The sequence below is a fragment of the Spermophilus citellus genome (genome assembly GCF_964194105.1).
Source record: "Spermophilus citellus genome assembly, chromosome: 4".
Classification (NCBI taxonomy): domain Eukaryota; kingdom Metazoa; phylum Chordata; class Mammalia; order Rodentia; family Sciuridae; genus Spermophilus; species Spermophilus citellus.
In genome coordinates this window covers 39,425,190-39,438,771 of record NC_138185.1, presented here as the reverse complement: position 1 = coordinate 39,438,771, position 13,582 = coordinate 39,425,190, and the positions used below count along the sequence as shown (strand labels likewise).

The 13,582-nt window shown below is 32.6% G+C and overlaps 1 protein-coding gene across 9 annotated transcripts in view; it reads right to left on the bottom strand.

The window, feature by feature from the left end:
- The window catches only part of MACROD2 (mono-ADP ribosylhydrolase 2), a 2,040,087-nt gene that overhangs the window by 1,916,672 nt on the left and 109,833 nt on the right, over positions 1–13,582 (bottom strand). The window lies entirely within an intron of this gene.

Genomic DNA, 13,582 nt, shown 5'->3' with positions numbered 1-13,582 from the left:
AAGAGGGATAGAAATAGTCAAAAAGCAAGGCACACATTGAAAAGTTAATAAGAGTGTACCTTTTTCCCCACATCCTCACCAACACTTATTGTTGTTTGTCTTCATAATAGCTGCCATTCTGACTGGAGTGAGATGATATCTTAGAGTAGTTTTGACTTGCATTTCTCTGATTGCTAGAGATGTTGAACATTTTTTCACATATTTGTTGATTGATTGTATATCCTCTTCTGAGAAGTGTCTGTTCAGGTCCTTGGCCCATTTGTTTATTGGGTTATTTGGGGAGTTTTTTGGTACTTATCTTTTTGAATTTTTTTATATACCCTAGAGATCAGTGTTCTATCTGATGTGTGAGGGGTAAAAATTTGTTCCCAGGAAGTAGGCTCTCCGTTCACCACACAAATTGTTTCTTTTGCTGAGAAGAAACTTTTTAGTTTGCTGGTGGGACTGCAAATTGGTGCAGCCAATATGAAAAGCAGTATGGAGATTCCTTGGAAATATGGGAATGGAACCACCATTTGACTCAGCTATTCCTCTCCTCGGACTATACCCAAAGGACTTAAAAACAGCATACTACAGGGACATAGCCCCATCAATGTTTATAGCAGCACAATTCACAATAGCTAAACTGTGGAGCCAACCTAGATGGCCTTCAGTGGATGAATTGATTAAAAAAATGTGACATATATATACAATGAAATTTTTCTCATCAATGAAAGAAAATAAAATCATGGCATTTGCAGGAAAATGGATGGTGTTGGAGAAGATAATGCTAAGTAAAGTTAGCCAATCCCAAAAAAAACAAATACCAATGTTTTATCTGATATAAGAAGGCTGACTCATAGTGCGGTAGTGAGGGTAGGGAGGGGGATCATGGGAGGAATAGATGAATTCTAGATAGGGCAGATGGGTGGGAGGGAAAGGAAGGGGGTAGGGGGTTATCAAGAATGGTGGAATGTAATAGACATCATTATGCAAAATACATGTATGAAGACACAAATTGGTGTCAACATACTTTATATACAACCAGATATATAAAATATTGTGCTGTATATGTGTAATAAGAATTGTAATGCATTCTGCTGTCATTTATTTTTTTTTTAAAATCAGTAAAAAAAAAAACTAGAAAAGTTAACTAGAGACAGGAGTGGCAGCACATGGGAGTGGTAGTCACTATAATCCCAGTGACTCCAGAGGCTGAGGCAGGAGGATCAAGAGTTCAAAGTCAGCCTCAGCAAAAGCTAGGTACTAAGCAACTCAGTGAGACCCTGTTTCTAAATAAAACACAAAATAGGGCTGCGGATGTGGCTCAGTGGTCAAGTAACCCTGGGTTCAAACCCCGTATGCTCCACCACACACACACACACACACACACACACACAAAGTTAATTAGAGATCCCATATGATACATCAGGGAGAAAAACAGATGTTTAATCAACGTTAAAGAGATTATCTTTGTATCAATCAATCATTTCAATTTTATGACATTCAGACTATATTTGGTTAAAATAGGGCTTATATTTTAAAAACCAAATAACTTCTAGCAAAGTCAGGAAATTATACTCACGTCTATGCTTACTTAAAGTATTGTACTGAAAATTATGAACCTTATTCTCTGCCTCTGCACATGAGGCAAGCTAATTTCTCCAAGTTACTACACAATATCATGCTCATTCTCTTGCCTGACTATAATCTCATCAAAAACACAAACAAACAAGTTGGGAGTGGTGGCACACGCCTATAATCTCAGTGGCTTGGTAAACTGAGACAGGAGGATCGCAAATTCAAAGCCAGTCTCAGCAAAAGCGAGACGCCAAGCAACTCAGTGAGACCCTGTCTCTAAATAAAATACAAAATAGGGCTGGGTATGTGGCTCAGTGGTCAAGTGCCCCTGAGTTCAATCCCTAGTATGAAAAAAAAAAAGCAAACAAAAACACTGGTTTGGTACTAGACTTGAGTGAAACTCCTTTCAAGTTTGAAACTACTTGCCAGATCAAACTACTTTCATCTTTCAAGTTTCACTTTGAAAGATGCTACACAATCTCTAATGGTGAGAAACTGATATCAAGCACACTAGAAAGGAGGTTTTGTAGGTCAGATAGGCACAGACTGTAGGGACAGGCGTCTGAGTACCTCTGGAATCTAAGATGGGAAAGTAAAGGTTACAAAGGTGAAAAGTGAACAGATAGAACTAAGAAATTACACAGAATTTCTACACGAGATACTGTCATCCATTTACAGTCTCCTATCCAAATATGTACTATCCCCAGGATTAGAGAAAGATAATTGCCAGGAGGAAACTATTTGTCAAATATTTGTCCTGACTTCCTATAAAAAAGGAACTGTCCATCTTATTATAGGAGAAAATAAAAATGCTTTAATAGGATCATCTTTGGGGACCTCTACTAGTGAGACAATCCCATGTTTTCCATATAAAATATTATTGGCAGCCAAGAAAATATGCCTTTATACAGCAGGAAAAAAGTACAGGGGAAAAAGGATTCTCATGTCTCTAAATTAAAAGGAAGGCCAGCTTTTATAAAGGCAGTAACTGAAATAACCCTTAGACCAATTACAGATTTTCAATATAATATAAGTAAAAAATAGAAGTATATTCCCAAGACATAAAATAAATAAAGCAACTTAACAACTAAGATATTTTCCATTCAAATAAAAAATCAATACTTTCATTAAAAAACATAACAATGCCTCTTTTAGTTTCATCACTTCAAGTAAAAGGAGATCAATAGAAAAGCAGTCAGGGGTTAGTAGAAGAAACCATATTTACAGAGGTGTTTCCTTGCTCTAACCAACAACAAACCAAAATTTCTCAGCAACAATACAGTACGAAAATCTTCAAAAATTCAATCAGGCCAACTATGATGCTTTAGTCAGAGGTTTTGGTCACCACCATTTTCATCCAAACAAATATTTCAAAACAGAAGTTTCACTGAAGATTTTAATAACAACCATACTGTTTCAATATTACAGAAAAGAGGACAAGTGTTAAAATTAACCAGAGTCAAACCTGCAGAATCAATTTCATATCATAAAGTATATATCCAGTCTTTTTATTTGTTCTAATTAGTTATATGTGACAGTAGAATGCATTTTGACACACTGTACACAAATGGAACATTACTTCTCATTCCTCTGGATGTACATGGTGCTGAGTCACATCAGTAGTATAATCATACATGTAAATAGGGTAATAATGTCTCATTCTTCTGTTCTTCCTATACCTACCACCTACCCCTCCCCCATGTCCAGGTTTTAATAAATTTAGTATGATAAACAGTATATGGAACTGAATTGAGGAAAAGTATAGGCATGTCAGGAATCCTAATTCCTACTCATGGTTTTTTCAGATAAGGCCTGCATGTAATTGAGCATATTACTTACAATTTTTAGGGCTTGGTTTTCCATCTATAACATGAAGCATCTGTCCAGGACTATATTTTGATTCCTGTCAATCTTTAAAACTATATGACATGAAGCTGGGAGGGGTGGCAAACATCTATAATCCCAGTGTGTCGGGAGGCTGAGGCAGGAGGATCTCAGAGTTCAAAACCAGCCTCAGCAATTTAGCAAGGCTCTAAGCAACCCTGTCAGATGCTGTCTCTAAATAAAAATTTAAAAGGGCTAGAGATGTAGACCAGTGATTAAGTGCCTCTGAGTTCAATCTCTAGTACCAAATAAATAAATAAATGACATAATTTAACAGGATCACTTTCTAACTTCCTAACATATACATAATGACTACATACTCTTTGGGTGGGGGGTGGGGAGTAACCAGGAATTGAACTCAGGGGCACTCGACCAATGAGCCACATCTCCGGCCCTCAGCAGCTGGGATTACAGGCCTGCACCACTGTACTGGGCCAACTATGTACTCTTGACAGGATCATAATTAAAGTGTTCTCATTTCCATACTTATATCACTGCTTAAATTAAGCTCTGATACCTGAAAAAATTATCAAACATTTATTTTATAAAAATCAAAATACTGTCTCAGTATAACTACTAGCTTTTGCCTATGTAAAACCCAAGACTTCCTGTTAATTCTAGCAGAAAATGAATATATGTACTTTAATTTCTGGCATTAAAGATTTTCTTAGCACAGGCTATTTAATATAACATGCCAAATGAGAAAGGCAAAAAATAACAAGGTCTTTGTACATCCCTACCATCATATGTTGAAAGAACAAATGATCCATAATGGTTAGGATTCCCTTGTATAGGATGCTTTCAACATCAGTTCAGGAATGTTACAGAAATACCTGAAGCATCAACATGATCAATAATATGGACAGATGTCAAAAATCAATTATTATATTGCCACGCTTTTTAGTTTAATACTAAATTCATAAAAGAAAACTGAAAACTCATCCTCTTATAGAAGGTTCTTACAGAAGCCCATTCTAGATCAGAACAACACTGATAATTACAGGAGATAAGCTAGAGCTAGGCCATTCAGAGTGTCTGGAAGAAGGCTGGAATAAAAATTAAAGTCTGGCTGAGCATGGTTGTGCAAGTCTGTAATCTCAGCAGCTCAGGAAACTAATGCAGGAGGATTGCAGGTTTAAAGTTAACCTCAGCAACAATGAGGCTGTAAGCAACATAGTGAAACCCTGTCTCAAAATAAAAAATAAAAAGGGCTGTGGATGTAGTTTAGTGGTTAAGCATGCTTGGGTTCAATCTCTGACACAATAAAACAAAGAAAAAGAAAAAAATGAAAGTCTAGAGAAGCTTTTTCTTAGCAAGAACTACAGTGAAAGAAAGGACTAATGACTTTCCTCCATTGTTAGCTCCCCATTGAAATATTAGATTAAAAAGTTCTATTCAGATATCCAAAGGAGTGCTTTGAGTGAACCAGAAAATCCCCAAATTTTTCCAAAAGAGGATTTCTATTTCTCCATAGCTAAGTAGTAACGGGAGTAGGTGAATGTTTAGGGTGACTATTTAAGGTTATAAATTACTATGCAGAAAGGATGCTAGTGACAAAAGTCCAACAAATTCATCATTTGAGACTCAGACTCAAATCCTCTGAGTTCTACCCATATCACCTAATACCTTATAAAATTTGAAGAAGTTCTAGATATCATCAAGAAAAAATTCAATAGATTTAATATATAAAAAGCAAACCTTTAGTACAATCAAAACTCATAAATAAATCAAAAAAAAAGATATTATAAGTAGCGAATATTACAAATCACTAATATATTACTGTATTCATTTTCTCATAGATAGCAAACTGCTACAAATTTAATAGCTCTAAACAGCACATTTATTAACGCACATTTCTGTAGGCCATAAACACAAAGAAAACTGTACTTTCAAAGGAGTACTGCAGTCAGAATTTCTAAAGAAAGGTCAGAAGATTATCAGAATAACCTTAAAGCCATGTGTACCATATAACATAACCTAATCATGAAAATAATCATCAAATTTATGGTCCAAGAGATTACCAGGAGCCAGTATACTCAGAGGGGTAAAGGGAATCTTGAGGCTCATCTTAGACTACCATAATTATAAAAGAAGGTTTTATAATTTTGTGAAAAAAACATATTTCAAAATGCCAAATATAAATCAGAAGTGACATGAGCAAACAATGAACATTTGAGAATTTGCACATTTGAGAAGAGAATTTATTGGGAAATAATTAATAAGAAAAATCAAGCACCACAAACATATTAGTCCTTCTTAGCCTGCCCATACCATTGCTGCAAATACAGAAATGAAAACTCATAAGGAACAAAAAGCTATGGCATACATAAATAAGTCTCCTCTGGGTTCTCCTAGCACTATATACACACAACTCTAAAACAAAATAATCTCTACATAATATCTACCTATTTCTCTGCCAGTATACTTTTAAAAATCAAATCCAGAAACCTATCTTATTCATCCTTCTATTCCCAGACCTTAGAATGATTCTGTATTCTATAAATTTTTGCTCAGGGCCTACTATGTAACTACCAGTGAGTGAGGCATTAAGACACAGAATTGTATAATCCATGTTCTGATGTATCTCATTTCTTGTAATTTCCATTAAAAGAAAAAATATTTAATATTAAAAGTTCTATAGTGAATATGTAACGTATAGGATAATAAAAATCAATAGAATTGAGGGGACTGTTGAAAAACTAAGTGAAACCTTGAAACCCAAATGGGAATTTACTAGAGACACAAAAGTAATGGAGAAGTGGAGTATTGGGGGAAACAGGATATAAAAAAATATACTATGTAGAAATTTAGAATTATAATTATGAGCTGTATAAAATTATATGAAAAAATTTAATGTTAAGTAGAAACTCAGTACCCAAGTTCGATCATAAAAATGCAGTAAAAGTATATAAATGCTTAGAGACTAACACTGGAAGAAAATCAGTAATTTTATTTCTTCTTGTTTTTTATTATGTTTGTAATATTGTTTGTGCTTCCAAAACATTTTTAAGTAAAAGAAAAAAACATGCATTAAAAAATATTAAGCAGTAGTATGAATTTGATAAAACTTTCCTGTATACATATATAAATATACCACAGTGAATGTCACATTTATATATATCAACATATTTATATATTTATTTTAAATATATATTTATTTTAAACTATAAATAAATAAATAAATAAATCAGTAAAGGAAAAGGGAAAAGGGGAGAGAGAGAAGAAGAAGGAAAGGGGAAGTACTGAGGACTGAATTCAAGCAAATTATATTTCAAGCCTGTTTATATCAAAGTGAACCCCAATATTATGTATATCTGTAATGAAACTAATAATTAAATAAACAAATAAATAAGCCCAGGGAAAGACCTTTCTACTTACAGAAAGTAGAAGATCCTCTATGTATAATTTTATCTATCACTTTCTAACTATAAATCCTGATAATAGGAAACAATCATTATTTCTACAAATACTTCCTAAATACTAACAATGGGCCAGATATGCTACAAGCTATTGGAGGTATATAAATTTATAAAAGAGTCCCTGATCTCAGAAAGTTCTTGATCTGATAAATCACCATAATGAGAGAATATATTATTTGGTAAAAGCACTTTAATAACAACTGAGAAGACAAAATCCTCTAAATAATTCACTACTACAGGTGAAGGCCTCAGTTTGACAGAATGAATAGAATAGTTCACTATCTCAAATTACAAGCTATATCAGGAACAATACTTGCCATTAAAGCAGTCTTCCCAATATTCATAAATCTGACTCACCCGATTCTCAAATTACATCATTTCTATCACAATGCAAGGTAATCTAGTCATTTCTAACCTATGTAGATCAGTAAATCTACAGATACAAAATTTGGGTCATTAATAGGTTAGCCTGTGTTATATTTGAATAATATCCCAATAGAAGTTTACTTACTGGATCTCAAATTCCCTAAGGGAAAAAAATCAGAATCACCACCATTTATGTATTTCTATGTTTGTTCTATTTTATTTTATTTGGACTTTTTTCTCAGTTCTTACCAAGAATGGCCACATGTATGTGGCACTGAAGAAAAATATTCAACTCTCAATTAACTTTTAAACTCCTAGAACTTTTGAAAGCAGAACTAAAGCAATATGATCTTCTAATTGGTAAACACAGCAGCAACTTCTGATGCCCACTAAAGTTTGACACAAACACTCCTCTAATAGAAAGAAAGTAAAACAATGACCCAAGGATTTTTTTTTCTAATTTTGGCTTGATTCCCAAGGGCTAGTACTAGACTCAGTGACCATTTTCCATCAAAAGTAGAAAACAAAGTCCAATTGTCGAAATGACAAGGTTGCAGGTCTGAACTATATTTCAGGAGAAAATGCCAAAGACTCAGCAAGGGGATTTGGGAAGGATGGCAGGATGATTCAACACAGATCCCCTCTAGATTATGAAGCTACTACTTTAATAACCCTGGTCATAGAATAATAGGCAAAATTTGCCTGACATATGTAATCAATGACAGGGTTAGCCCATTTTGTGTTTTTTTGTCATCTTGATTATTTTTCATTAACTTAAATTCTTTTGAAGGTACCTCAGGGTTTGAAAAATTATAAAAAATTCCCTAGTGTCCCTTCCTGGAGTTATATCATAGATCTTATTGATCTTGTGCCCTCTTCTTCATTTTTCAAATTCCTTCTTAGAAATGATTTGTTATCAGCTTCCCTCAATCTTTCTATAAAATGTAACAGTTCATGTCAGGGTGCAACTAATCTCCTCTAACACTTCATCCTCATCATGCTCTCAGAGTTACAGATGCCTAGAGAAGATGACATATAAGGGAGAGGTGCCTATCTCCAGGCTTTGGACAATCAATCACTCTATCATCGTCTATTGTGTTCTTTTGTTCTGTCATTTTTTTACAGGACACATTTGCTTTTCAAGGATCAATATTCAATTTTACTTTCTATGCACTATAAATCAAATCTTTAAAAGGTGAAGAAAATGTGTTCCTAGTTTTGAAGTTATTTTAAACTATAGCCAGGTCCTAAGCCAACACCAACTAATGAATCACGTCCCTGTGAAATCCAAGCAGAGTCAGAGTATAACCTATAAAAGGCAGGTCACCTTTCTTCCTTATTGTTAGGAACATTGCTTTAGTAGATATTTTTAAGTAAAATAATGAGTTTAAAAAAGATATTTCTAAAGTACTTAAAGCCTAATAGCTTTAAGAAATAATTTCTTTTGTTCATTATTTCTTGCTAGGAATGCTATAAACATATTCAAAACCTTATGGGTTTTCTATATGTAAAGATAGAATTATATTCATAGGTCATCTAACATTTTAGTGGTTATTCACCAATGAATAAAATTAATAATTGAATTTAGAAATTTTCTTACATGAATAAACTTTAAAAATTCAATGTTATAATTATATCATCAGATACTACAACCATATAAATATTTTAAGAAAGAACTGGATAAACCAAATGGAACCATTAAGAAAACCTGGTTTCTACATTTAAAATAATTTATTTCTATGTATCCTCACAAAGCTTAAGATGGTCTCTTCAACCCAGCAGTGTTGGACATGTTTCTGAATTAATTTCCACCTGAAAACCCATGGGATGAAAATTCTAACTGTGTGATAAATTAAGTTGCCAAATGAAATGGATTAGCGATCAGTGAAACTGCCTGATAAGCTGTCAGATCCATTTTAGATTGGTATTCATCCTCTTTCTCCACCTGTTCATTAAGCTCCAAGTTCATGGCAACTCTAGTCACTGATTGCACATTAACAGGCTGTTTATATGGGAAGATGTAGTTAGCCTAGTCAACATCCGTATACTTCTACATTCATTTAAACATTTCTCTAGTTATTTATTCTATTCATAATCCCAGTGTGGGAAAATATAACTTACTTTGAAGTTTAATTTTGGACATGACAGAGATGTGATGTGTCATAAAATTAAAACTTAACAAAGCAAATCACATTGCACTTCAAAGTTAAAAGAAGCTATGGAAATTTTATACCATAACTTTGCTTCTTAAAAAATATAAAAATAGAATGTGTAGTGACAAAGTTGCTGCCTTTGTACTGATACTTTGTCAAAATAAAATATTTATTTCTGTCTTATTTAAATGTAAACATTGATTGTTTCTGTAACTAGAAAGCTAAACTACAGAAGAATGCTGGAAAATAATTATAAACCTTCTTTCTTATCATAATGATCAAATCTTCCTTTATAATAACACAAAATTTACCACTGTCAATCAAAAAACAGCAAATATGAAATACAAATAAGAATACTGTTCTACTCAAATATTAAGCATTGACTCATTTTTAAAAACAGAGTTCACTTCATAAAAGAAATCCCCATATACATATAAACTATGGCTTTAATTACAGAAAAAACAAGTAAACAAATAATTAAATAAGTACATTTATATTCAGTTGGTTGAACAAAATTAATACCATCCAGTAGTTTTTTTAATACCTTTATTTTATTTATTTATTTTTATGTGATACTGAGGATAGAACCTAGGGCCTCACACGTGCTAGGCGTGCACTCTGCCACTGAGCTACAACCCCAGGCCCCATCTAGTAGTTTTAAAGTCCACAAAAGTAGAAGTTTCCATACTCATTTTTAAAAAGGAGAAAAAAATAACTTTTTTAGATATTTTTTAGTTGTAGATGGACACAATATCTTTATTTATTTTTATGTGGTACTGAGGATCAAACCCAGTGCCTCACAGTGTGAGGCAAGCACTCTACCACTGAGCTACAGCCCCAATCCCAACTTTTTGAAATTAAGTTTACTATTGCCTCCATCTATATTGTTCTGCTGTAAAAGAATACCTGAGATTGGGAAATTTATAATGATCATAAATTTATTTCTCATAATTCTGGAGGCTGGAAAGTCCCAGACAGAGAAACCAATAAGTGGTTGGTGCTTTATTACTGTCTCCATAATATGTAGAAGATATCACATGGGAGAGAAATAAGAGAGGGAGAAGAAGCAGGGGGAGAGAGGGAAAATAAAGTGTAAGTACATAGGCAATCTCATCCTTTCATAAGGAACCAATTCTCTGCATAAATGACTCCCATGCTAACAGTATTAATCCATTCATTGAGCAAAACCCTCAAGATCTAATCACTCTTAAAAGTCATACCTCTCCAAAATGTTGTATTAGAGAGTAAGATTTCAATACATTAACTTTGGGGAACACAAACTGTGAAACCTTTATATGAAACAAAAAAATATATTTATTTCATTAAATTTAATAGAACTGCACACCAAAACATTTTTCAATTTTACTATGTAATTTTAAAAATTAAATTGTAAAAAGCAAAAAGAATGGTGTATATTCCAGATAGCATGAAATGCCAGTTTGTATCATTATAAAGTTCAACTTTTATTTAAATTTAACTATAATCCACCTCACAAGCCATACAATTACAAGAACTGAACTGTAAAAAGAAGAGGATATGTTTATTCGTTGTTAACTGCAGACAGAATTAGAATCTACTTTCCCCATGGCCCTCATAATGTAAATACTAACTATATACCATCTTACAGGACTTGTTCCTTCCTCTACAGTCTTGGTCCAATTGTTTCCATCCACATGAAAAGTAGCATTGAGAAGACTTAGTAAACCTTCTAAAGCTGAAGATGAGAAAGCATAGCTGCTCTGACTAATACAGCACCTATGGAGCTTCACTGATCCTAGGTCCAGGGGTGGACTTTAAGATCATCTTACCTATAAAATCTTGAAATTTTAGAAAAACTATCCTCAGTGCCCTCTTTGAACCAAAATGGTAGCCATAAGATCTCCCCACTGCTAAGTGCTGTGCTAGGTGTAATATACCATGAAAGTGAAAAAAAATAATTCATCTCTCATTTTGAGGAACTTCAGTAACCATCTGACCCTACCATCTTAAATTTCAGGAAGAGAAGCAGCAGCATTAAAATTAAGCTATTTGGGTTTCTCAGTTTAGAAACATTCAGCATTGGATGTTACCCAGGCCTCAGCCAACCCGAACTCCATCATCCACTGCCTGCTGGTAAAATCCACCAAGTTACTTGTGGCCTACTAATGTCAATAAAAATTGATCAGTAAAATCCTGTGTTTTACTCCACAAGGTAGTAGCAAAACCTATATTCCTTTTGTCTTAAAAAAAAAAAAGCAATTTAAAACAACATTGAAGTACAATTCATCAAATCCTATATTGAGCAAGTTTTATACCTTTTACACCTTGAGAGATATTTTAACCCTTCCATACTACCAGGTTACATATATCCAAAAATTTAAAAACTTTTATAACCCTACAATTTCACTTCAAAGAACTTATTCCAAAGAATAATTAAAGATTTTGGCAAAGATTTCTCAGCTACAATGATGTCTCAGCCTATCTATAATAGCAAAAAACATGAAACCATGTAAATTCCCAATAATCAGAGAGCAATTAAATGAATTAACATTCAAGCATATGATTAAATATTGTGCATCCATTAAAACTTATACATAAAATGATTACTGTATTTATAAACAAAAAATCAGTCATTAGATACAAAATGCACAATTAAACCAGTTTTATCAAAAAAATCTATGAAATAAAAAGAAAGAACCTGACGTAAACAAATATGAACTTAACAATAATATGTATAGATGATGTTTTATTGTTGTTTTCCCTTTTTTAACATATTAAGGTGTATTTTTTAACCAGAAGAAAAGTATTCTTTTTAAAAAATTCAGTTAACCAGTATGTATAACAAACAAAATATATTTCCCTAAGTGACACTGAATAATTCTCAAAAAGAGAAAAAAAAATCTCTAAATACAAAAAAAAAGCTGCTTCCCCCTGCATTTTTTTCTTTTATTTTCTTATAAAAACTAAAAAAAAAAAAAAGTTCTGCACTTTGTTACTATTTAACTATAAGAGATATTTCCTTAAAAGTAGAGACAGGAGGGGTCAAAAATAGAAGAAAACTCCAGAGGGGAATTTCTTGGCAACCATCCATTTCCCTTGGCAATTATTTTCTCTTGAGAATTATCTTCTAATATTTTAAAGGATTTAATGTTTGATTTCAAAAATTACTTCAGAAAAAAATGAAGATCAGAAAAGCAAAATGACAGGCCATAGAGCAGAAAAATAAGAAATGATGATTTAACACATTACAAAGCTTCATTTTCATTCATACTTTCACCCTGGCCTCATAGAAACTGTTTTCTAGTTATCCTCACACTAGTTAAAAGAAAGACACTAAGATCCTAACAGCTAAAAGCTCAAATTTATCATTGCATACCTTACAAATTCATTAAAATATTACCATTTAACCTAAGTCATGCACTATTTTTCTAAAACTATAAAAAATACCAAATGCTTATGAGAATGCCCTGCCAATGAAAATATAAAGTTATACATTCACTTTGAAAACCACAAGGCATTATCTACTAAGGCTTAAAGTGATTCCTATACCAGATAAAGACCCAATAGAAATACATATTTGTTTATAAAAATATGTACATACACTATTATAAACACAAACATGTTAAAATGTTCACTGTAATACCAATAGACCCAAACTGGAAACTACCTAAATGCCCATTAATAGTAGACTGGGTATATAAATTGTGACATATTCACATAATGAAATATTAATACCAATGATAATTGTCTACATTGATACCAAACAGTATGCATCAATCTTGCCAGCATAAAGATGAAAAAAGTAGCCAAACAGTGAAGCATAAACAATACATTGTTCTATTTATATAAAAAACAAAATGAATCTAAAATGTAAAACTAATAAAACTAATTTATGCTGCTAGAAGTTAGAACAGTGACTACAATATTCTATATCCACTACAGGATTTTATGGGAAACCAGGGAACTTTGCAATACTGATATTTTTTTTTTTAAATCTGGATGTTAAATCGTAAGTATACCAGTTTGTGAAAATTAACTGAGCTGTATACATATGTGTGTGTGTCATTTATTGCTCAACAAAAAGTTAAAAGAAAAATTATAATACAAAAACTCAAAAAAAAAATTTAGTGCTTTATTAGTACCAGGAAATTTCTTATATAGAATCAAATAATAGCTGTCAATCCTGTCCTTAAATATTTTACAGATTATATGAACCTTATT